Genomic DNA, 25,313 nt, shown 5'->3' on the forward strand with positions numbered 1-25,313 from the left:
CCCTGGCCCAGGAAGATCCCGCGTGCCGCGGAGCAACTAAGCCCGTGTGCCACAACTACTGAGCCTGTGAGTCACAACTAAGCCCGTGTGCCACAACTACTGAGCCTGTGAGTCACAACTAAGCCCATATGCCACAACTACTGAGCTTGTGAGTCACGACTAAGCCCATATGCCACAACTACTGAGCCCATGTGCCTAGAGCCCATGCTCTGCAACAGGAGAAGCCACCACAAGAAGCCCACACACTGCAACGAAGAGTAGCCCCCGCTCGCCACAACTAGACAAAGCCCGCGCGCAGCAACAAAGACCCAACAGCCAAAAAAATTTAAAAATAAAATAAAATGCTTCAGCTGTAAATGGCACAGTTTTGCTGTCTGGGAAGAAAAGGGGTGTGTGTGCAGTTAACTATAAATAGCACTAATGGCTGATTCACTGTTGTTGGAAGGGGTGGGCAAGAGCCTATCGAGGGCTGTGCTGGTGCCTGGAACCCGGCCCTGGAGCCATTTCTTGGGGAAATCAAGGTGGAATCATATCAAGGTTTTCAATGAGGCTAGTGAAGGTCGGGCGGCCCCCTCACCATGGGTCCTGCCCAGGCTGGGACTTACCCACGCCTCTGACCCAGCAACCCTCTCCTCTGTCCTTCAGACCTTGGCTCAAGCCCCACCTCCTCCTTTGCTGTGAACTTGGAAGGAGGCGGCCGGTGGGCAGGTGGGCACTGGAGGGGTGCAGGGGAGCTCTGTGCAGCCGCCTGGACAGGGGGCCACTGGGGAAGCTGCCGGAGGAGGAGTGAGTCCAGGAGGAAGGGCATCCGCCTCTTGTTCTGACCTGTTCTGCTTCTCTATAAAATTAATTTCTACTTTGGAAGTATTCATTAAGCTGCTGCTTTCATCTCTACTGAGAAAATTGTAGGAAGGAGGGCAGAGTTCACCCTCATGGTGAGCAAAGCCCTCTGAGCCCACCTCACCCCCGCTCCCCCTGGACTGTACCTGGAGTCCCACCTCTACTTAGTGACATGCAGCCCATCCTTTAAGATTCTCCCAGAAATGACACCTCCTTCTTGAAGCCTTCCCCAGCACTCTTTTTCTGAACTCTTTCATGAGGCCCTTGCAGATTCTCATGCAGTTGTAAGAAATAATACAGAAAGGTCCCATGTACCCTTTACCCTGTTTCCCTCAAGTTTTTGTTTTTTTTGGTTTTTCGGCCGCACTGCTGGGAGTGCAGGATCTTAGTTCCCTAACCAGGGATGGAACCCTGGTTCCCCTTTGCATGATCGAACTCATGCGAAGCGCAGAGTCTTAACCACTGCGCCGCCAAGCAAGTCCCTCCCGCAAGTTTTATTAGGTAACAAAACTCTGGTATGATCTCACAACTAGGATATCACATTGGTTCAGTCGAGCTACAGAACGGTCCCATCACCACAGGAATCCCTCAGGTTGATCTTTTATGGCCGCACCCGCTTCCCTCCCGTCCCAGCTCCCATCCTGCAACCCTGGCACCCACTGCTGTGGTCTCTGTTTCTATAGTTGTGTCATTTCAAGAATATGACAAATGGAGTCACACAGTGTGTAACCTTTGGGGACTGGCTTTTTTCACTCAGCATCATTCTCTGGAGATTTGCCCAGATTGTGGACACGTCTGTGGTCTGTGCTTTTTTTTTTTTTTAATTAAGCTTTTTAAAAATTTATTTTTCACCGTGTCAGGTCTTTATTGCCATGTGCAGGCTTTCTTTAGTTGTGGCGAGCAGGGGCTAGTCTTTGTTGTGTGGTGCGCAGGCTCGGCAGTTGTGGCGCACGGGCTTAGTTGCTCTGCGGCATGTGGGATCCTCCCGGACCAGGGCTCAAACCCGTGTCCCCTGCATTGGCAGGCAGATTCTTAACCACTGTGCCATCAGGGAAGTCCCCTTTTAAAAATTATTTTTGGTTGCATTGGGTCTTTATTGCTGCGTGTGGGCTTTATCTAGTTGCGGCAAGCTAGGGCTACTCTCTGTTGCGGTGTGTGGGCTTCTCATTGTGGTGGCTTCTCTTGTTGCGGAGCACAGACCCTAGGCGTGGAGGCTTCAGTAGTTGCAGCACGCAGGCTCAGTAGTTGTGGCTCGCAGGCTCGGTAGTTGTGGCGCACAGGCTTAGTTGCTCTGCGGCATGTGGGATCTTCCCAGACCAGGGCTTAAACCTGTGTCCCCTGCATTGGCAGGCGGATTCTTAAGCACTGCTCTACAAGGGAAGTCCAGTGCCTTTTTATAGTTGAGAAGTGGTCCACGGTGACCATGCACCACAGGGGGCTTAATCAGTCTGGTTGAAGGATATCTGGGTCGTTTCCACGTTAGGGCTATTATGAATAAAGTTGCCGTGAATGTCTGTGTGCAGGTTTTTGTGGGAACATCAGCCTTCATTTCTCTGGGATAAATGCTCAGTTCCTGGGTCATATGGTAATTGCATATTTCTTTTTTTTTTTTTTTTTTTTTTGCAGTACGCGGGCAAGAGGTCACTGTTGTGGCCTCTCCCGTTGCGGAGCACAGGCTCCACAGCCATGGCTCACGGGCCCAGCCGCTCCGCGGCATGTGGGACCTTCCCAGACCGGGGCACGAAACCGCGCCCCCTGCATCGGCAGGCGGACTCTCAACCACTGCGCCACCAGGGAAGCCCTCTTTTTTTTTTTTAAGAAAGTGCCCAACTATTTTCCAGAGTGGCTGCACCATTTAATGTTCTCACCAGGCATGCACAAGTGCTCCATTGCTCTGTGTTCTCACTGGCATTTGGTGTTGTCACTTCTTCATTTTGGCCATTCTGATAGGTGATATCTCTTTGTGGTTTTTTTTTTTTTTTTTTTTTTTTTGTGGTACGCGGGCCTCTCACTGTTGTGGCCTCTCCCATTGCGGAGCGTAGGCTCCGGACGCGCAGGCTCAGCGGCCATGGCTCACGGGCCCAGCCGCTCCGCGGCACGTGGGATCCTCCCGGACAGGGGCACGAACCCGCGTCCCCTGCATCGGCAGGCGGATTCTCAACCACTGCGCCACCAGGGAAGCCCCTCTTTGTGGTTTTAATGTGCATTTCCCTAATGGCTAATGATGTTGGATATCTTTTCATGTCATATTTGCCACCTGTATGTCCTCTTTGGTGTCTTCATGCCTTTTGCCCATTTTCTAATTAGATTGCTTATTTTACTGTTGTGTGTGTGTTTTTTTTTAACTGCTGAGTTTTGAGAGTTCTTCTAGATACTTGCTCAGATAAATGGTTTACAAGTATTTTCTCCCAACTCTGCAGTTTGTCTTCCATCCTTTCCCCAGGGTCTTCCCCAGGGCAAATGTTTTTAATTTTGATGAAGTTCAATTTATAAATATTTCCTTTTATGGTATCAATTCTCAGAGCTCTTTGCCTAGACCTAGATTCTGAATATTTTCTTCTGTGTTTTTTTGGGGGCGGGGGTAAGTTTTACAGTTTTACGTTTTACATTTCAATCCATGGTGTCCATTTTGAGTTCATGTTTGTATAAGGTGTGAGACTCAGGTCAAGGTTCATTTTTTGCCTATGGGTCTCCAGTTCTGGCACCATTTCTTGAAAAGGTTATCTTTGCTCCATTGAGTTACTTTTGTACCTTTGTCAGAAATCAGGGGACGGACGTATGTGTGTAGGTCTATTTCTGGGTGCAGTTCTGCTCTGTTGATCTCTGCCCACACAGCCTCGATTACTCAGCTGTATAAATCTCGAAAGTGCTTTCTTGGTAGGTGTGTACTCCAGCCTGCAGTTTGAGGGTCTCACGGGATCCCTCGGTGGTATTTCAGACCTCACATCTCTGACTTATCGGGTATATATGTGTGTCTGCATGTCCTTGCCCTTGTCAAGCACTCAGTAAATATTTGTTGAATGAGTGAGGGTTTTGTCATTTTTATCTTTCCTTGAGAAAGAGCTATAACATTATCTTAAAATCTCTTGGCGGGGAATTTCTGACTCTGTAAGTGATTGCCTCAGGACAGTTCATACAGACCTGAGATTCCAGTTGAGGTCGAGTGTTAATATTTTGATGACGACTGAGGGCCATCAGATCGCCCTGTTTTGTTAGCTCTGAGGTCCCTCGCTGGGGTCGTGCCACACCCGGTTGTCCCTGTGAGCAGGCAGCCTCCTCTCTGCCTGTTTCCTGTTTCCCTGTGGGCGCCCAGGTGGCCTCTTTCAGGCAGAAGCAGCGATACTGTGTGAGCGGCCATCAGCTTCAGGCCACACTCACTCCCCCCAGAGATGTAAGACCCAGCCCTTCCTCTGCCCTCAGCATGGTCTGTCCTGGCACGTGGGCATCTTTTATACTGTGGAGGGCGGCTGTCAGCCTGTCATCTGCTGTTGAAGTAAGGAGCTTGTGAATTTCAGTGACACAGACACCGTTCATGTGGCTTTTCTTAAAAAATAATTAAAATGTAGCCAGAGGGGCTTCCCTGGCGGTCCAGTGGGTAAGACTCCGCGCTTCCACTGCCGGGGGCACAGGCTCCATCCCTGGTCGGGGAACTAACATCCCGGCCAAAATATATATATATATATATATATATATATATATATATGTAGCCATAGCACATATTTCTGGATAATTTAAACTCCACTAGACGGTTAACTGCATCCAGTTTGTGCTGCGGGAATAACAAACACTTCTCTTTTCAAAATTTACATTTGATGCTGGGGGGTGATCTGTCAAATTTATACACTGTACGTGATGTTAGTGACGTCGTATGATTTGGATGACTTTTATCCTCAAATGCAGAATCAAGAGTCAGAGAAACAGAAATGCTTAAGAAGATGCTGTCCAGTATGACTGTTTCCTGAGTATACTTTCTTGGCATTTCTCTGACTCAAGTGAGAACCATCAGACATCGAGTGGTATGATCAGGAGCCAAAGAAGCTGTTTTCATTTTTCCCCTTCGGTCGTCAGAAGTTATTCAGCATTGAAAAGACGCCAAGTTATATATATAGTTACGCATCTGTGCCGAGTGTCTCGCTGTTGAGCAGTTGATTGCCAGCATTTGAATCCCTGACATAAGGATGAGCCTGGGAGAAACGAGAGAGACCTTGAGCCTCCAGGGTGCTTCGCCTTGGGTTGGTCAGTTCCTGTGCTGAGAGAAGGCTTGTGTGGGAGGCTTGGTTCTCATTTGTCCCCCAGCATCGCAGAAGTTCTTTTTTGTGACCCACAGCAGGTTGAGTGGGACAAGGGAGTGTCCAAAACACAGAAGCATTCATCAGATGGTTGGTGTTCAAGCATAGATGCTCTTCATCTTTGGATGCTGGGAGCTGGTCGACCAGGCAAAGCTGTATTTACTCACCAAGCCCATAGCTGTGTGAATGACTTAACCCTGAACAGCTGGAGTAGCCTCTTGGTGGTGGTTTTCCCGTCTCAGGCGGCTTCCCCGCTTCCAGCTGGAGGTCTCACCATAGTCTGAGCAGGCCTGGGAGCCGGAGGGGGCTGTTTGGGGGAAACCAGGGGTGGGACGTTGCGGCACCAGGTACTGTTTCCATAACGCCCGCCCCAAGACTGTTGGTCAAGGCACTGGGAGGGGCCTGCGAAGAGGCTTGTGGATGTTCCATCATCTGTGCTTATTCACGGGGATTAGCAACAATGTTTTTCATGAGTGAAACAAAGTCACTTGTGAAAAACCCTCCATTATTTTTGTGACTCCTAGGAAACAGGACAGTTTAAAGATCTAATTTTATGCAACAAGTGCCTGTCTGTCTGGGTCTAATGCATGTGTTTAAAACACTCTTAATGATCGGGAGCTTTACACGCTCCTCCCGGAGGAGTCGTAGGAACTTCTCTGGGTGAAATGAGATGCTTTCCTTCTGACCAGCTGAGTCCATGGTTGGGCCGCTCGCTTCCTTTTCAGCTCTGAAGTGTCGCTGGGAGTTTCTTGTTGTTTCCAAGGGTTCTCTTGTGTAGGGTTTGGGTTTGGATTTATTTTTAAACCAGGTAACTCACAGGGTCACTAAGTGATGGGACCCAGGTGTTGCATAACCCTCACATTGTTGTATAACGTTGCACATCGGGATTGTCCGACGAATCACTGCTGAGCCATCGCTCAGAGGTTTCTCACCCTCGGCTCTGCGGGTGTTTTGGGCTGGATAACTCTTTGCCACGAGAGGCCACTCTGTGCCCTGTAGGATGCGTATCAGCATCTCTGGCCTCCACCCACTGGATGCCAGTAACAACCCTCCATTTGTGCCAGTGTCTACGGGCAAAGCCAAGTGTCCCTGGGGAGGGAGGGGCCCCGAGTCACCCCCCAGTTGAGCACCACCGGCTGGGAGAGAGGCCACGTGCACAGGCTGGCTGGACATCTCTCCCCTCAGCTCCCCTGGAGCTTCGGAGAGAAGCATCCCTGAGACCAGACGGGCGTGTGGGGCTGTTCACGTGCCCCTGGCCTTGACAGTGGAGTCCTGTTCTTCCTCTCGAGGGAGGGATGGTTTGATATGATTGTGAGGGGATGCATAGGTTGTTCTGGTACCTTCGGAAGCCTTCTCATCTCCCTCCTCGCTCAGTATGGGCTCACACACCGCCCCCCTGAGCTACCCCAGTGATGTCTGAGCTTGGCTAATTATTAGATTTTCCCGGGGGCAGGCTGGTGACAAGATGTGCAGAAAGCAGACACTGCTCATTCGCCTTTGCTCTCAACCTCTTGACAAACATCTTCAGAGGTGCCCTTTGAAATGGGAGGGGGAGGGTAGACGTTTGGGTCTTTCTTTGCAGGAGGATTAGAGACCAGCGATGCTCAGAGCGGGGAATAAGGTGCGCCCTGCTCCTCGGCTTTTATTAGGAGGTGAAAGGGGTCTTGTAAACCCGTGCTGAGGACGAGCCCTTGAGCCCTGTGACACTCGCCCCAGCTGCCTGGTAGAAGAATCCCTGGGGAGGTTACAAATCTGGATGCCAGGCTACCCCTTGGCCAGTTGCATCAGAACATCTGGGGGTGGGATCCAGGCATCTGAGGGGTTGGTTTTGTTCTGTTTCTCAGGCATCTGTGTTTTGTAAAACTTCCCAGTGCTTTTAGATCAGCTGCCGTCACTGCCCTGGGAGGATGTTGTGTCTGGAGCATCTCTGTAATTGTAGCTAAATAGTTCCCACCTAGGAGTGGAGCTGTGGGTTGGTGAGATTAACGAAGGATAAAATAAGGGTTTGCAGGACAGGCTTTTGGGGAAGAGGAGGCCTTGGAGTGACCGAGGCCCAGACGACAGGCGGCAGCGTGTAACTGCCCTCGGGCGTGAGTCGGTGCCCAGCCTCGAGTTGTGTGTTTATGACCCCGGCAGTCGCAGTCGTAAAGGGCCATGACCATGGGGCTTCCTGGCCGTCAATTTGTTCCTGAAGCACATCAGAGGCCGGATTCCAGCCTGCTCGTGACAGTGGACTTCATCTCTCTCAGGTTCGTTGGAATCTGCCACTCATCAAATTTGCTCTGCCCCTTTAGTTGTCTTTTTTCCTCTTCTATCCTTTCCCTCTTTTGCTCATCTGCAGCGTGCACGCTTCTAGCTGTTGTGGTTTGTGTTGTTTGTGTGTGACTCCAGTTCTCCAGGTGACCAGCGGGACAGCAACCCGTATTAGGGGGCAGGGTGGCTGTGTGGTCAGTCTCTCCTGTCCTGGTAGCCTCTGAGCCTCTCATGGGGACTTTGAAACCACCCACCCGAGCACAGGGACTTTGTTTCATTCAACTGAACACATTGTCAGTAAAAGGACACTCTTGGGACTTCCCTGGTGGTCCAGCGTGCTTTCACTGCAAGGGGTGCGGGTTTGATCCCTGGCTGGGGAACTAAGATCCCACATGCCCCGTGGCGAGGCCAAAAAATTTCTTTTTAATTTTTAAAAAGGGAATAAAAGGACACTCTTGAATTTAATGTATATAAAAATATTACTTTTACATTAAACAAATGGGAATCAGTAGGGAAAACATAAAATAGTTGATTTTGCCCCACAGTTGCCTAATTCTAATTTATCTTATGGGTCTAGTCCTTCCTTGCTTCTTGAATGAAATCTAGATCCATAGTTTCTATGGTCACTCTTGAATAATACATAGCCTTCTGGTCACTTTTAACTCTCCCAAACAGTCTCATTTCTGTAATTAAAATAATGATTCTTGGGCTTCCCTGCTGGCGCAGTGGTTGGGAGTCCGCCTGCTGATGCGGGGGACACGGGTTCATGCCCCTGTCCGGGAAGATCCCACGTGCCGCAGGGCGGCTGGGCCTGTGGGCCATGGCTGCTGGGCCTGCGTGTCCGGGGCCTGTGCTCCTCAACGGGAGAGGCCACAACAGTGAGAGGCCTGTGTATAAAAAAAAAAAAAAAAAAGATTTCTTTATAATGATCAAACTCACTCAAGGCCATGATATGTCCTACCAGTGGCCCCATCTGACCAGTGGGTTGGCTTTCTTGTCTCTTGCTTTTGGGGCCATTTCAGCAGAATAAAGTGAATTTGGTTTGGGAAAGTGTTTGCTACTTTATTGGGTGCATAAAAATACACGATTATCATAACTTGGTAGGTGGTTCTTCTATTATTAAATGCATTATTTCTGTAAGTGCTTTTGCCTTGGAATCCAATGTGTCTGATGCTGCTCTCAGTATCACATTGTACCAATATTGCTACATTGGCTTTCTTTGCAGTATTGTTTGCTGGTATAATTGTTTAACTTTTTTGTTTTCAGCTTTTCTGTGTCATGTTTTAAGCAGTTTAAAGCTGAGTGTGTGTGAGAGGTAATCCATGTTTATCTTAATAAGTGAGTTTGTTCCATTTAGAGTTATTGTGATTGCACTTAGAGTTGGACTTGTTCTGCTATGTTATTTACTTTTCCTGCCACCATGTTATTTTTCTTTTTTTTTTTTTTTTTTTTTGCGGTATGCGGGCCTCTCACTGTTGTGGCCTCTCCCGTTGCGGAGCACAGGCTCCGGACGCGCAGGCTCAGCGGCCATGGCTCACGGGCTTAGTTGCTCCGCGGCATGTGGGATCTTCCCGGACCAGGGCACGAACCCGTGTCTCCTGCATCGGCAGGCAGATTCTCAACCACTGCGCCACCAGGGAAGCCCTTATTTTTCTTTTTTTAACCTTCCTGCATTCCATCAAAAATACTGGGCTTGTTTTTTTAGTTCTCTCTCTGTTGGTTTAAAATTTATATGTGTGTTCTTTGCAAATTTTATCAAACATTCTTAAGTGTATTTACCATTCTCCTGAAGGACACAAACTCCCGACACTGTGACTTGCTGAAAATAAGTTAGTGTCAAATCCCCGCTACCCCATTTTAAGCTTCCATTTTATTTTAATTGTAAGTACTTATGCTGATTCACCTTTTACATCTAAATTTACCAACTTTGGTTACCACTTTTCTTTCCAGGTTCTGTTTCTTCTTGCTGGGATGCATTTAGGGTTATTTCAGTAAGCATAAGTAGGAGGTAATCTCTGCACAGAGGCCTCTGTCTATCTAAAAAATACTCTCAAATGGTAATTTAATTGGGTAGAGAATTTTAGGTTAACAGTTGTTTTCCTCAGCACTTCTAAAGATACAGTTCCATTATTTTTTTGATACCTGTTGCTATTGTAGCAACTGTCAGCCTAATTGTTGTTCTTTGCTGGTAATCTGACTTTCCCTCTGGTTCCTTTTAAGTTTTTCTTGTTACCACTGCAGTTTCACATGCAGTGATTCATCTTGATGTGGATTTCTTTTTTTGGTAGCTTTTATTTTTGTTTGTTTGTTTTTTGTGGTACGCGGGCCTCTCACTGTTGTGGCCTCTCCCGTTGTGGGGCACAGGCTCTGGACGCACAGGCTCAGCGGCCATAGCTCACGGGGCCAGCGGCCATGGCTCACGGGCCCAGCCGCTCCACGGCATGTGGAATCTTCCCGGACCGGGGCACGAACCCATGTCCCCTGCATCGGCAGGCAGATTCTCAACCACTGTGCCACCAGGGAAGCCCTATCTACTTTTCAATAAGTTTAAGTCCTTGAAGGGTATAGCATCACACGGATTCTGTGTCCAGTGGCCTTAGCAGGAAGGTTGCTTCCAAATTTGGCACAAACCATGCCATTGTTTCCATGAGTATGAGTTATCTTTCCCCAGATTACTCTGGTTTTAGGTTTTCCACCAGGAGTTACTGTGTTGTTCTTTGCTTTGTACATGTAAGCACATCTCGCCTAGATAGAATTCAGTTTCATCTCGAACATATACACCTTCAATTTTCAGGAGAACTGTGTGCTCCCTCTGGTTCCATAGACCCTGCTTATAGTCAGCAAAAATGGCCTTGGACCACAGCCTTCCAGACATATTTGTCATTTTAGAAGTCCTGTTCCCAGCAGGCTGGAGCACCCATTCTCGGAGGTCAGGGGACCAGCACTGTCAGTTCCATATCTCCTCCATTCTGTCTTCCCTGTTGCTGGATTCCATAGAAATCATTAGCTGGTGGAGCCTCAGAGCCACACCAATGCCTCGTTGAGGCATATAGCCGAGCCTACCCCACTTATTTGCCCCCAAAGTTTCATATATCATTAAATGATTATCACAGTAAGTTTAGTAAACACACATCACCTCATAAATACAAAATTAAAGAAATCAAAAAAAATATTTTTTCTTCTGATGAGAACTCTTAGGATTTACTCAGAACAAATGTCCTATGTGTGAATTTCTTCTTATCCACCTTGGGACTTGCAGTGTGTTTTCATTTCTTATTAATTATGGTGGCCCAGCCTGTCTAGCTCGGTATGTTTGCTGATGTCTGGGTCCAATTGCTCGGCAGTGTCTGGCAGGCATAGCTGATGACGCAGAGACTGGTAGCTGAAGGTCTCAGTCGGAGCTTCTGGAAGTGAAGATCTGTGTCCCCGAAATACAGGCTCTCTGAGGCAGCCACTGTGTAAATCTTACTGGAGTGCATTGGTCTAAAAGAATAAATATATTTCACTTCTCTTATTTCACCTCTAATGTTCTTCATGAAATAACAGTTTTAGTCAATTTCATAGTCAACAGCATTTCCCTCCAAAAACGTTTTGCCTGGTCTCCCTTTCCCATACTGGAGGACTTTCCTTTCTGTCTGTAGCTGCCACTGCCATCCAACTAAAAAGCTTAGGAACCCTCTGCTCTGAGCTTACTAGTGCAGTTTTTAAAAGATAATTTTATGCATTAACCATTTGCTAGAGGGCAATATTGTCATTCGAGCTAAGTTACTCTATATACTAATAAGTCTTTGCATTTCTGGGTCTTACAGATGTATTTTTGTCCCCAGTTTAAAGTAGGAAACTCAGAGAGCGAGCGAGTAGGCGATTTTGGTTTTCTCTTGCAAAGTTATTTTTTATAGGCGCTCTTTTTAAATTTATTTTTTAATTGAAGTATAGTTGATTTACAGTTTTGTGTTAGTTTCAGGTGTACAGCAAAATGATTTAGTTTTATATATATATATATACATACATATGTGTATGTATATATGTATATTCTTTTTCAGATTCTTTCCCATTATAGGTTATTAAAAAATAATGCATATAGTTCCCTGTGCTATACAGTAGGTCCTTGTTGGTAATCTATTTTATATATAGTAGTGTGTATCGGTTAATCCCAACCTCCTAATTTATCCCTCCTAGTCCTTTCCCCTTTGGTAACCAGGAGTTTGTTTTCTATGTCTGTGGGTCTATTTCTGTTTTGTATGTATATATGTTCATTTGTATCTTTTTTTTTTAAGATTCTGCATATAAGCAATATCATATGATATTTGTCTTTGCCTGGCTTACTTCACTTAGTATGATAATGTCTAGGTCCATCCATGTTGCTGGAAATGGCATTATTTTAGTCTTTTTTATGACTGAGTAATATTCCATTGTGTATGTATATACAGCACATTTTCTTTATCCATTCATCTGTTGATGGATATTTAGGTTGCTTCCATGTCCTGGCTATTGCAAATAGTGCTGCAGTGAACATTGGGGTGCATGTATCTTTTCGAATTATGGTTTTCTCTGGGTATATGCCCAGGAGTGGGATTGCTGGATCATATGGTAGCTCTATTTTAGTTTTTTATGGAACCTTCATACTGTTCTCCATAGTGGCTGCACCAATTTACATTCCCACCAATGGTGTAGGAGGGTTCCTTTTTCTCTATACCCTCTCCAGCATTTGTTACCTGTAGACTTATTGATGATGGCCATTCTGACCGGTGTGGAGTGGTACCTCATTGTAGTTTTGATTTGCATTTCTCTAGTAAGTAGTGTTGAGCATCTTTTCATGTACCTTTTGGCCATCTCTGTCTTCTTTGGAGAAATGTCTATTTAGGTCTTCTGCCCGCTTTTTGATTGGGTTGTTGGTTTTTGGATATTGAGCTGTATGAGCTGTCTTTATATTTTGGAGATTAATCCCTTGTTGGTCACATCATTTGCAAATATTTTCTCCCATTCTGTAGGTTGTCTTTTCATTTTCTTTGTAAACCAGTTTCCTTTGCTGTGCAAAAGCTTTTAAGCTTAATTAGGTCCCATTTGTTTATTTCTGTTTTTATTTCTGCTACTCTAGGAGGCAGATCCAAAAAGATGTTGCTGTGATTTATGTCAAAAGTGTTCTGTTTTCCTCTAGGAGTCGTATAGCATCCAGTGTTACATTAGGTCTTTAATCCATCTTGAGTTTATTTTGTGTATGGTGTTAGGGAGTGTTCTAATTTCGTTCTTTTACATACAGCTGTCCAGTTCTCCCAGCACTATAGGTACTCTTAATGCAGAGCCCCGTGGGTTGATAGCATGATTTTTGAGGAGCCAGTCTTTAATATTTGGAGACAAGTTGGCCAGTAAACACAAATAATTAGAAAACTACCTTGGGAGATTTGGGAAATCTAGCGGACCATTTGCAGAGAATGAAGGCATGGTGTTTCGTTTGCTTTTGCAACGGAAACTAGAGCTGCCTCTTGTGAGCTTGCCCTGCAGCACCCCGCCCCCGAACACGTTCTGCCCAAGAGCTGCCTCTTCAAGTCAGGTTGGACTGACCTGGCCCGTGGATGAGTAGAACACGGCGCTTTGAGAGTTGGGAGGGAAGCTCACCGACTCCTTCTTGGCCAACTTCTACCCTGCCTGGCTCTTGCTGCTACAGCGTATCCACAGACCAGGCTCCACGGAGCGAGAAATCACAGAAGAAAACCTCAGCACCAGGTGCTGTGTTGGAGGGAGGGTCCAGTTAACTCGTGGAAGACACCGCAGAAGCCTGGAACTGGTGGGTTTCAGTGCTTGTCATGCGCATCTGAGAAAACATCCCTGACATGTGGGAGCTAAGGGGTGGCAGAGGGCTGCTGCCAGGAGGCAGGCTTCCCGGCAGGACTGGGGTGTGTGCACAGTAGGGGAGAGGCAGTGACCAAGAGCTGCCTGCCCGGAGCATGAACGTGCCTTCCTGTAGAAATCCCTCTGCATATCTGTGGCGTCTATAAGAGATCCTACGCTGCCTGGGATGTTTCTTCCCTTGTTATTAAGGACGCATGTTCCAGAGATGCACGCCAGCATCTGTCAGAGAGGTCAGAGTAATTCAAGAACGGACGAGAGCATTATTTATCTTGGTGAAGTCTGGTCAGGGAGGGCTGTGTGTGCACGTGGATGTGCTGGACGGAGGGTCGCCCCCGACGGCTGTGATTGTAAAGAGGAGTGGGGAGTAACGTAGCTCGTCTCTGGATTATTAAAACAACCATCTCCATGGAAAACAACCAAGCGTCTCCCGGAGCCTGTTCTGCTGAGCGAGTTTGGAGGCGAATGTGTCCTAGTAATTGGTTAGTAAAGAAATAGTTGTACGTTGCTCTTTTACTCACTCACCTCCATCTGGCTTGTTTTTTCCATTAACCAAAGTCCAGTCTTTAGAGCTCTCTTACTGCGTTCAGGGAAGCGGAAACCTGCTCAAGTATGAGAAATCCTTAACGAATAAGATGATGGCCATTTCGAGATAGTGCTTCATGCTTGGGGTTTATTTGCACCTTTCAGCCCCTGTGAGGGGAACTGTTTCATCACCCCCATGGGACAGATACCCCCAAGCCCAAGGAGATGAAGGCGTGTAACCTAAGACAGTTCCTTGCAAGAGCCTGTGGCTGCAGAGAGTGAGCTCGCTCAGGGCAGGGACTGTGGCTGTCATTGTGTCCTGAGTGCCAAGGTGGTGCCTGGGCCAGAAGTTGCTCTGATATTTGGTCAGTGAAGTTGAAAATGGAGCATCAAGTGCCAACTGAGTGGTCTTCTCACCACACGCCTCACGCGGGAGGATACTTGCTTTGGGCGAACGTTTCGAAGTGGGATGAGTGCAAGGTTGGAGGGTCGTGGGGTTTCTGTTGTGAAACCTCGGTCAGGTCTGCAAAAATGATACGGGTGCTGATGGCAAACCGCACAACCTAGAAAAGACTGCGGGATGGGAGATGTCAGTGGAATAACAGCTAAATAGAAAACCGCAGGAGACGAGAGGAGAAGGCCCGATGCACCCACCTTCCAGGAAGGGCGTGAGGGAAGTAAGCAAACAAATGGTTTACCCTCGACTTAGGCGGTGGGAACTCGCACATCAGTTAGCGGGTGCCGCAAATTGTGATGCGCTTGCTGCCGGGAGTTCATTCTCTGTGCTCATCACATCAGGTTAATGGAGAGTTAAATGGCTCTTGAAACAGGCTGGCTGGAGGAGCTGGGAGCCGGGGCCTGTGTCCCGGGGCCTGGCCGCGGTCTTCAGGGGAGGCTCCCTCGCCCCTGCTCCAAGCTGCTTGTCCGGCTCCCCCCTTGGGGGGCTGCAGCAGAAGTAAGTCACTCGCTGGCTAAAATGAAGGTTTTTCAGGACTGTGTTCCTTTCTGGAGGCTCTAGGAGAGGATCCATTTCCTTGCCCTTTCCAGCCCCCAGGCACATCCTCATTTCTGGGCTCAAACCCTCTTCCTGCATCTTCAGATCCAGCAATGGCAGGATTCTCTCTCCTGCTTCCATTTCCAAGGACCCTGATGACATGGCGCCCACTGGGATAACTCAGGAGAGTCTCCCTATTTCGAGGTCAGCTGATTAGCAACTGTAATTACCCTTTGGCATATGGCATCGTGCAGTCGCAGGTTCCGTGGATTAAGGAAGCGGGCCTTTGGGGGAGGAGGGGATTGTTCCGCCTACTGCAGCAGGGAAGGAAACAAGTTCAGAGCTGGTGAGGCTAGAGCTCACTTATTCCTTCCTGCAATTGCATAGCTGGGAAATTGAGGCCTGGGGCGTAACATTTATTATGCACCACTGGGTATTAAATGCTTCCAGTGCTTGTCTAATCTTCACGACCACCCTTTGAAGTGGGCATTTTTATGTTCCCACTTTAATGGTAAGAAAAAACGAGGCTCACGGCCGACAAGCCTGCCCTCCGTCAGCCTGCCCTGTGTCACAGAGCCAGTAAGTGTCAGAGCTGAGAATCTCACACCTCCAGGTGTCAAGAGGGCCCAGCCCATCCATACCCTTCCTACCACATACCACATGCTGGGTGGGTGTAGTTCCCTAACAGATCTCTGGTTTCCTGCCTGGAGTTCTTTTTCCCGTTATACCATTCTGCCAGCTCACATCTTCCTCCAGTGATGGAGCAATAATACATTTTGCAGGAGTTCCTTTATCAAGGAAGATTGCAGTATCATTGGTATTTCAAGCCTTTTAAACTTTTGTAACTCCTGATTGCCTTCTCTAAGGGGCACCGTGTTTTTCTCATCCGCTCGGAGCATGATTTTTTATTGTATTGATAAATTGCCCCGTTCAAACACATCAGAAGATTTACGTGGAAATTCTAAGATGAAAACTTCACCTGGCCCCCATTCCTCTCCCTACCTCCTGCTGTTTCTTGGGACTGAATCGTGTATTTCTTTTATTGTCTTTGACACATTCCTTCTGCCTGTTTTTTTTTTTTTTTTTTTTTTTTAACAAGCTTGGATACTTTTAAAAAGAATGTATGAACTCCAACGTGTGTATGACCCATTTGAACCCTGGTGTAATATCTGTCAGGTTCTGTGAAAAGCTACAGCAGCCCCTTTGTCAAAAACCAGGGCCCTCACATATTGTTTTCCGTTCCTTTTAATCTTTGTAAGGCTCTGGGCTGGGCTGCACTGAAAATCTGAAGAGTCCCTCATTCCCCCACCCAGCCACATAGGTTCTCTTGTTCTGACGCCTGTGCAAGGCCCAGAACAGGGCAGCCAACCCCACAGAAGTTGTCCAGCCATGGTCTTCAGTCTCCGCTAATCCCATGATCCACAAGGGGATAAGAGCTAGGGAGAGGTCTGGGCTGCTCACAAAGGATCCAGAGGGACAAAGTTACCTCCTAATATGTGAGAGGGTTTGAGATTTGGAGCGTCTCAGTTGTAAACTAAACTCATTATCTTTTGCAAATGCTATTTTTAAAAAACATCACAAACTATATTATACAGAAAAATAATGTATTAAAAATATGTATACATATATATGTATATATACATGTATATATATTACATATAATATATATAAAATTTAAAGAAGAAAGTAAAAAGAATACTCATCTTAGGCAGTAGAATGTTACCAGTTTGTTTGACAATCCATGTAAGTTAATCTGTCACCCTCAGGTCAACAATATCTTGAATTCTATTTTTTTTCCTTTTCATTATAGTTTGCCAACTGTTTGTATCCCAAAGAAGTATATTGTTTATTTCTTCTAATTTTTATTTTATATTGAAGTATAGTTAGTTGATTAACAGTGTTGTATTAGTTTCAGGTGTACAGCAAAGTGATTCAGTGATACATACACATGTATCTATTCTTTTTCAAATTCTTTTCCCATTTAGGTTACTACAGAATATTGAGCAGAGTTCCCTGTGCTATACAGTAGGTCCTTCTTGGTTATCTATTTGAAATATAGCAGTGTGTATATGTCAATCCCAAACTCCCAATTTATCCCTCCACCCCCTTTCCCCTTTGGTAACCATAAGTTTGTTTTCTAACTCTGTGAGTCTATTTCTGTTTTGTAACTAATTTCATTTATATCATTTTTTGAAGATTCTGCATATAAGCGATATATGATATTTGTCTTTCTCTGTTTGACTTACTTCACTTAGTATGATAATCTCTAGGTCCTTCTATGTTGCTGCAAATGGCGTTATTTTATTCTTGTTATGGCTGAGTAGTATTCCATTGTATATATGTACCACATCTTTATCCATTCCTCTGTTGATGGAGATTTAAGTTGCTTCCATGTCTTGGCTACTGTAATAAATAGTGGTGCAATGAACACTGGGGTGCATATATCTTTTCCAATTATGGTTTTCTCCAGATATATGCCCAGGAGTGGGATTGCTGGATCACATTGTAGTCCTATTTTTAGTTTTTTAAGGAACCTCACTACTTTTTTCCATGGTGGCTGTATCAATTTACATTCCCACCAACAGTGTAGGAGAGTTCCCTTTTCTCCACACCTTCTCCAGCATTTACTGTTTGTAGACTTTTTAATGGCCATTCTGACTGGTGTGAGGTGGTATCTCATTGTAGTTTTGATTTGCGTTTCTCTAATAATTAGTGATATTAAGCATCATGTTGCAGTGTTGGCATTTTTACGTGCCTCTTGGGCATCTGTATGTCTTTGGAAATGTCTATTTAGGTCTTCTGTCCATTTTTTGATTGGGTTTTCTTTTGATGTTGAGCTGCATGAGCTGTTCGTAAATTTTGGAGACTAATCCCTTGTCAGTCACGTCGTTTGCAAACATGTTCTCCCATTCTGAGTGTTGTCTTTTCATTTTGTTCATGGTTTTCTTTGTTGTGCAAAAGCTTTTAGTTTAATTAGGTCCCATCTGTTTATTTTTGTTTTTATTTCTATAACTCTAGGAGACAGATAAAAAAATATATATTGCTGCAATTTATGTCAGAGTGTTCTTTCTGTGTTTTCCTCTAAGAGTTTTATAGTATCAGGTCTTACATTTAGGTCTTTAATCCATTTTTAGTTTATCTTTGTGTTTAGTGTTAAAGAATGTTCTAATTTCATTCTTTTACATGCATCTGTCCAGTTCTCCCAGCACCATTTATTGAAGAGACTGTCTTTTCTCCATTGTCTAGCCTTGCCTCCTTTGTCATAGATTAATTGACCACAGGTGTATGGGTTTATTTCTGGGCTTTCTATCCTGTTCCATTGATCTATATTTCTGTTTTTGTGCCAGTACCATAGTGTTTTGATGACTGAAGTCTGAAGTATAGTCTGAAGTCTGGGAACCTGATTCCTCCAGCTCCATTTTTAAAGATTGCTTTGGCTACTTGGGGTCTTTTGTGTCTCTGTACAAATTTAAAATTTTTTTGTTCTAGTTCTGTGAAAAATGCCATTGGTAATTTGATAGGTATTGCACTGAATCTGTAGAGTGCCTTGGGTAGTATAGTCATTTTGATAATATTGATTCTTCTAATCCAAGAACATGGTATATCTTTCCATCTGTTTGTGTCATCTTTGATTTCTTTCATCACTGTCTTATAGTTTTCAGAGTACAGGCCTTTGCCTCCTTAGGTAGGTTTATTCCTAGGTATTTTATTCTTTTTGATGCAGTGGTAAATGGGAGTGTTTCTTTAATTTCTCTTATCTTTCATTGTTAGTGTATAGGAATGCAAGAGATTGCTGTGTATTAATTTTGTGCCCTGAAACTTTACCAAATTCACTGACGAGCTCTAGCAGTTTTTTGGTAGCATCTTTAGGATTCCCTTTGTATAGTATCATGTCATCTGCAAACAGTGACAGTTTTACTTCTTTTCCAATTTGGGTTCCTTTTATTTCTTTTTCTTCTTTGATTGCCATGGCTAGGACTTCCAAAAGTATGTTTAATAAAAGTGGTGAGAGTGGACATCCTTGTCTTGGTCGTGATCTTAGAGGAAATGCTTTCAGCTTTTCATCATTGAGTATGATGTTAGCTGTGGGTATGTCATGTATGTTGAGGTATGTTCCCTCTAAGCCCACTTTCTGGAGAGTTTTGATCATAAATGGGTGTCGAATTTTTTCAAAAGCCTTTTCTGCATCTACTTAGTTGATCAAATGCTTTTATTCTTCAGTTTGTTGATGTGGTGTATCACTCTGATTGATTTGCGTATATTGAAAAATCCGTGCATCCCTGGGATAAATCCCACTTGATCATGGTGTATGATCCTTTTAATGTGCTGCTGGATTCAGTTTGCTAGTACTATGTTGAGGATTTTTTTTTTTTTTTTTTTTGCGGTATGCGGGCCTCTCACAGTTGTGGCCTCTCCCGTTGCGGAGCACAGGCTCCGGACGCGCAGGCCTAGCAGCCATGGCTCACGGGCTTAGTTGCTCCGCGGCATGTGGGATCTTCCTGGACCAGGGCACGAACCCGTGTCTCCTGCATCGGCAGGCAGATTCTCAACCACTGCGCCACCAGGGAAGCCCTATGTTGAGGATTTTTGCATCTATGTTCATCAGTGATATTGGCCTGTAATTTTCTTTTTTGTTGTATCTTTGTCTGGTTTTGGTATCAGGGTGATGGTGGCCTCATAGAATGAGTTTGCGAGTGTTCCTTCCTCTGCAATTTTTTGGAATAGTTTCCGAAGGATAAGTGTTAACTCTTCTCTAAATGTTTGGTAGAATTTGCCTGTGAAGCCGTCTGGTCCTGGACTTCTGTTGGTTGGGAGTTTTTGTTTGTTTGTTTGTTTTCTTTTTACCCTTTTGGGAAATTTGATATTCTAAAATAGGTAACTCCAAATTTAAACATGCTGGCTTTTTCATAAATTTTTGTACAATTCCACTTGCAGTTACATATAAACTTAGATATTAGTGATATTTGTAAAAATAAAAGGGAAGGCATTTGCCAACTTTTTAAAAAAATGTTTATTTATTTATTATTAGTCATCCATTTTATACACATCAGTGTATATATGTCAATCCCAGTCTCCCAATTCATCCCCCCCCGCCACCACTGCTTTCCCCTTGGTGTCCATACATTTGTTCTCTACATCTGTGTCTCAGTTTCTGCTCTGCAAACTGGTTCATCTGTACCATTTTCTAGGTTACACATATATGTGTTAATATACAATATTTGTTTTTCTCTTTCTGACTTACTTCACTTTGGTTGGGAGTGTTTTAATCACAATTTCAGTTCCATTGCTTGTGATTAGTCTGTTCATATTTTCTATTTCTTCCTGGTTCAGTCTTGGGAGATTGTACCTTTCTAAGAATTTTTTCATTTCTTCTAGGTTGTCTATTTTATTGCCGTAGAGCTACTTGCAGTAGTCTCTTATGATCCGTTGTGTTTCTGTAGTGTCTGTTATAACTTCTCCTTGTTCATTTCTAATTTTATTGAATTGAGACCTCTCCCTTTTTTTCTTGATGAGTTTGGCTAAAGGTTTATCAATTTTGTTTTTCTTTTCAAAGAACTGGCTTTTAGTTTCATTGATCTTTTCTATTTTATTTGTCTCTATTTCATTTATTTCTGCTCTGATCTTTATGATTTCTTTCCTTCTACTAAATTTGGGTTTGGTTTGTTCTTCTTTCTCTAGTTGCTTTAGGTGTAAGGTTACGTTGTTGATTTGAGGTTTTTCGTGTTTCCTGAGGTATATTGTTTAGTTTTATTTTTGAATAAGCAATGGAATGGAGTCATACTGTAGATAGTCTTCTGTGACATATTATATCGCTGGATGATACAGTTTTGATATTCATCCATGCTGATGCAGGTAGCTGTAGTTTATTCATTGTCACTGCTCTTTGTTACGGGCACTGTCTGGATTTCTCTTGTCTTTTGAGTTGTTTGGTTGCTTCCATCTCATTATTATAAAACCATGTTTCTGGTTATTATATAACCATGTCATAAAAACATGCCTTGCCGTCACCCGGTTCCTGTGTGTCATAACTTCTCCAATGTATATTCCTAAGAGGAGGCGTGCTGGGCTATAGGATGTGTACGTGTTCAATTTATGTTATTTTTATTATTTAAAAATTGTGGTAAAATATACATAACATAACATTTACCATTTTGACCATTTTTTGGTGTACAGTTTAGTGACATTAAGTTCATTCACATTATTATGCTACCATCACCAACATCCATCTCCAGAGCATTTTTTCATCCTACAAAACTGAAACTCTGTACCCGTTAAACACTAATTTCCTATTATCCCTCCTTCCAAGCCCTTAGCAACCACCATTCTACTTTCTGTATCTATGAATTTGGCTACTCTAGATACCTCATATAAGTGGAATCATGCAATATTTGTCCTTTTATGACTGGCTTATTTTTCTTAGTATGATGTCCTTGAGGTTCATGCATATTATAACACATGTTGGCATTTCCTTCCTTGTTAAAGCTAAATAATATTCTATTGTGTGTATTGACCACATTTTGTTTACCCATTAATCTTTCAATTCTTTTGGGGTACATACCCAGAAGTGGAAATGCTGGATCAGATGGTAATTCTATTTTTAATGTTTTGAGGGACCTCTGTTCTTTTCCACGATGGCTGAACTCTTTTACATTCCATCAGCTATCCACAAGGAGTTCCAGTTTATCCACATCCTTGCCAACACTTGTTATTTTCTAATTTTTTCATAGCATCCATCCTAATGGGTGTTAAAGGTATCTCATGGTGGTTTTGACCTGCGTTTCCATAATGACTAGTGATGCTGAGCATCTTTTCATGTGCCTATTGGCCATCTGTGTCTCTTCTTTGGACAAATGTCTATTTAAGTCCTTTGCATGTGTTCATTTTACTAAGAAATGTCAAATGGTTTATCAAAGTGGTTGTAACAGCTTATACCTAACCAGCAATTTATGAAAATTTCATTATGCATATCTGTGCCAACTCTTATATGGTCAGACTTTTTGCCATCTGCTGAATGAAATTATATATCCTTATGGTTTTAGCTTGCAGATGCTATAAAGTGTCATCTTCTGGTTTGTGATGTATCGTTCTCATTTTTTTTGGTAATATCTTTTGATGAACAGAAGTTTAAATTTTAATGTGGTTAAATTGATCAGTCTTTTCCTTTATGGCACATGCTCCCAGGTTATGAACATATTTTCCTATAATTTTTTATAGGTTTGCCAACTTTCACAATTAGGTTCTTCACCCAACTAGGATTTAGCTGTGAGGTAGGGTGTGAGTGGAGCTTTTCTCATTTCCCCAGGTGGATGACCTGTTGAATTGTTTCTTAGAACAGTCTGCCCATTATCAGGGACCTTTTGCAAGCTGTACACCCCCTTCCCCCTATTCTGACAAGTGAATCTTGAAGTGTGTGTGTGTGTGTGTGTGTGTGAAAAAACACCCAGTGGACTCTGACCTCTGCTCTTGCCTGGAAACCGCTGCCACGAGGGGGAATATCTCACCTGTTGACGGGCTGCCGGAGTTTATTCGTAGAGTGGTCTGTTAGTCACGTGTCTTCAGCTCTGTTCAGAGCTAACCGGCTGCCCTCTCAGGGTTGGACCTGGAACCTTGTATTATATACTTTTACGTGTCTGTGTTCTGAAGAAATGAAGAGGGTTTGTTGGCAAGTTTATTGGCAAGTTTATCACAGGTAACATGAGGCACATGTAAGGATGCAGCATGCTGTGCGTAGCCAAAGGGGTGATGGCACTGGTTTTCCCACCTGGCAGATGTTTCCTTGACCTGTCCCCCCCACGTCCTCCCTGGAGATGTATCCCAGGGGGCCAGCGTTTTCTTTTTTAATTGGGGTCGTTCCTACTCCCTCCCTAGGCAAGTGGTCATGGGGACTTGGGAGGTGTGTCTAGGCTGCCTAGGGGATACAGCCATGGCTGTCACTGCTGTTACCGGCATTGTTATTCTGGGCCAGGGTGAGGGGCATGATGGGGGGTGTCCCGTGCAATTCCAATCCACAAAACCCCGGAGATGCTAAAGTGGGTGCTCCCCCCACATGATTCCTTGTCCTCTTTGGAGTAAAATAAGGTTGGGGGTAAATCAGTGGTCTTCCTTCTCGTAAGGAAGTCTCTCTCCCAAGGTGCTTTTAGGAGCTGCAGACCCTGCTGGCACCTCCCCGCCACTACACTTGCTCACCATCCCCCCACCCCTGGAGAGCTGAGTCCTCACAGTGGCGGAGCCCAGAGCTCCTGGAGCGATGGATGTGGGTTATTGATGTGGGATGATTAAACAGATAATTATCTCATGATATCTGGTTGTAATGAATAAATACCTGAGGATTGGCTGTGCCTACAATGGGATTTTTTTTTTTTTTTTAGTTGTACTGACCTCTCTGGGCTTCCCATGGGAAAACCCTGTCCTTAAGAGACAAAATGCCAAGTTCACTGTAAATGCAAAGAAGGGGGGGGGGTGTTCTGTCCTCAGAGAAAGCACACAGTAGCTGAATGGACAGGGACCCAGCTGCAGGTTTAGCCTGGGAATCTGGCTAAACTTGCAGGTTCGCTTCTCTCCATGACAACTGTTGCCTAGGGGCCCACTGATAATCACAGTGGTCATTCTTCCCGAGTGTCCTGCAATGGCCTGGCTCTTCCCAGTGGAAATCTGAGAGGATGCTCAGCTTTCTGGAGTGACTATGTCCACAGCCTTAGACCTTCCCTGGCGGGTCCCCAGGTGCTCCCAATCCACATGGGTACCGGGGACCCCTGGGCTGCCATCACAAAGTGCCACAAACTGGGGTGTTGGCTTAAAAACCAGAAGTTTATTCTCTCCCAGTTGTGGAGTCTAGAATCAAGGTGTCACAGGGCCATGCCGTCTCTGCAGGCTCTGTGCGGGGTTGGGGTGGGGGGTCTGTCCAGGCCTCTCTGCCCTTCTGCTCCCGGGCTCCCTGGCTTCAGCTGCCTAACTGCCGTCTCTGCCTCCGTCCTCACAAAGACATCTTCCCCTGTGCGTCTGCGCCCCACAAGCTGTTCTCTTTCTCTCCCTCCCTCTCTCTCTCTCTGTGTCTCTCTGACTCTGCTCCTCTAACGAGGACACCAGTCACGCTGGATTAGGACCCACCCTCCTCCAGGTGATCGCATCTTACCTCAGTGACATCCGCAAAGACCCTATTTCCAATTAAGGGTACATGCACAGGTACAGGGGTTAGGATTGACCAGATCTATTTATTTATTTGGTTGCGCTGGGTCTTAGCTGCGGAAGGTGGGCTCCTTAGTTGCGGCATGTGGAATCTAGTTCCCTGACCAGGGATTGAACTCGGGCCCCCTACATTGGGGCCACAGAGTCTTAACCACTGCACCACCAGGGAAGTCCCACTGAGCAGATCTTTCTGGGGGACACAGTTCACCCCACAGCACTGGACACCCAGAGATGGAGAGAAAGCCCCCGGGCACTCTCGTGGGAATGTGGCATCCACACGCAGGGTCAGTGGGCTTGCATGTTCCGTTTCTTCTCTTGGTAATTTATTTTACTGTACTTCTCAAACTGGAGGGGTCGCCTGAGCAGGGCTGCCTGGCCCTGTCCTCACCGCCTCCCCCCAAGTCCCCCATGCTGGGGTCCCCTGAGGGAGACCTAGGTCTACCTAGGTCCCTTAAAACTCCCCATAGTTTCTGCTTTTTATTGACAGTGAAATGTTTTATGACTTCGGTACAATACATATAATGAGCAAGGTAAACTCCCACTTGGAGAAAATACTAAACAAAAATTTTGACAAGCTTAAACTCAATATTTATAACCAAGAGAAAGAAAACAAAAATAATTGATGGCAACTTATTTAATAATAACAGGATGAATGAAAATTCAGAGCTACAGAAAAATATCACTGACTCACGTTTTCAGATGCTACGGTGTGAGATATATACCATATATAAGATATAAATATGTGTAACATGTATTTCTGTTGGAACTATGGAAATTGATGGGTCAGAACAGATTCTTCAGAATTTCTTTTACGTTAGTTCAGGGTCAGCCACTTCTGTGTTTTGGGGTGGAATCACTGGACCGAGGGTGAGATGCTGGTGAGGGGACTACTTGGTTTGTAAACTGGGATGGACACCAGATCCTTGCATCTTACAACCTGAGGTCATAGTTGGTCACAGCTGCTTCTCAGGGGCTGTCAGTGACCTAAGGGGTTCTGTCCTTTCAAAGCACTTTCGTGCACAAGGACAAAAGTGTCCTCTGTTAGCACCACCAGCACATGACACCACCATCGCAGTGTCAGGCCTCATCTCTACTTTTAGTCCTGTTATAAATGGAGACCCAGGGCTCGCCTCGGGTGACCTCAGGAGACAGTTGGCCACTTACCTTATTTGTCTGGCAGCAGTAAAAGGTGGGGTTTTTGATCAACCAGCAGCATTTTTGATTTCTGAGCCTCTCTTCCTTGTGCAGTATCCCCAAACTCATTTCATCAAGGCATCGAAAAGCAATTAGAAAATAACAGCTGCTCTGCGGCACACTGGCTGCAGTTGCCCGGCCTTGGCCTTGGCAGTGATGGAATCGTTTCAGAGTGGGATGTGCTG

The 25,313-nt window shown here is 45.1% G+C and overlaps 1 protein-coding gene and 1 pseudogene across 8 annotated transcripts in view; one reads left to right on the forward strand and one right to left on the reverse strand.

The window, feature by feature from the left end:
• Positions 1–25,313, forward strand: part of MTCL1 (microtubule crosslinking factor 1) — a 129,518-nt gene that overhangs the window by 27,703 nt on the left and 76,502 nt on the right. The window lies entirely within an intron of this gene.
• LOC131742760 (large ribosomal subunit protein eL33 pseudogene) lies at positions 9,930–10,318 on the reverse strand (annotated as a pseudogene).

The sequence above is a fragment of the Kogia breviceps genome, chromosome 15 (genome assembly GCF_026419965.1).
Source record: "Kogia breviceps isolate mKogBre1 chromosome 15, mKogBre1 haplotype 1, whole genome shotgun sequence".
Taxonomy (NCBI): Eukaryota; Metazoa; Chordata; class Mammalia; order Artiodactyla; family Physeteridae; genus Kogia; species Kogia breviceps.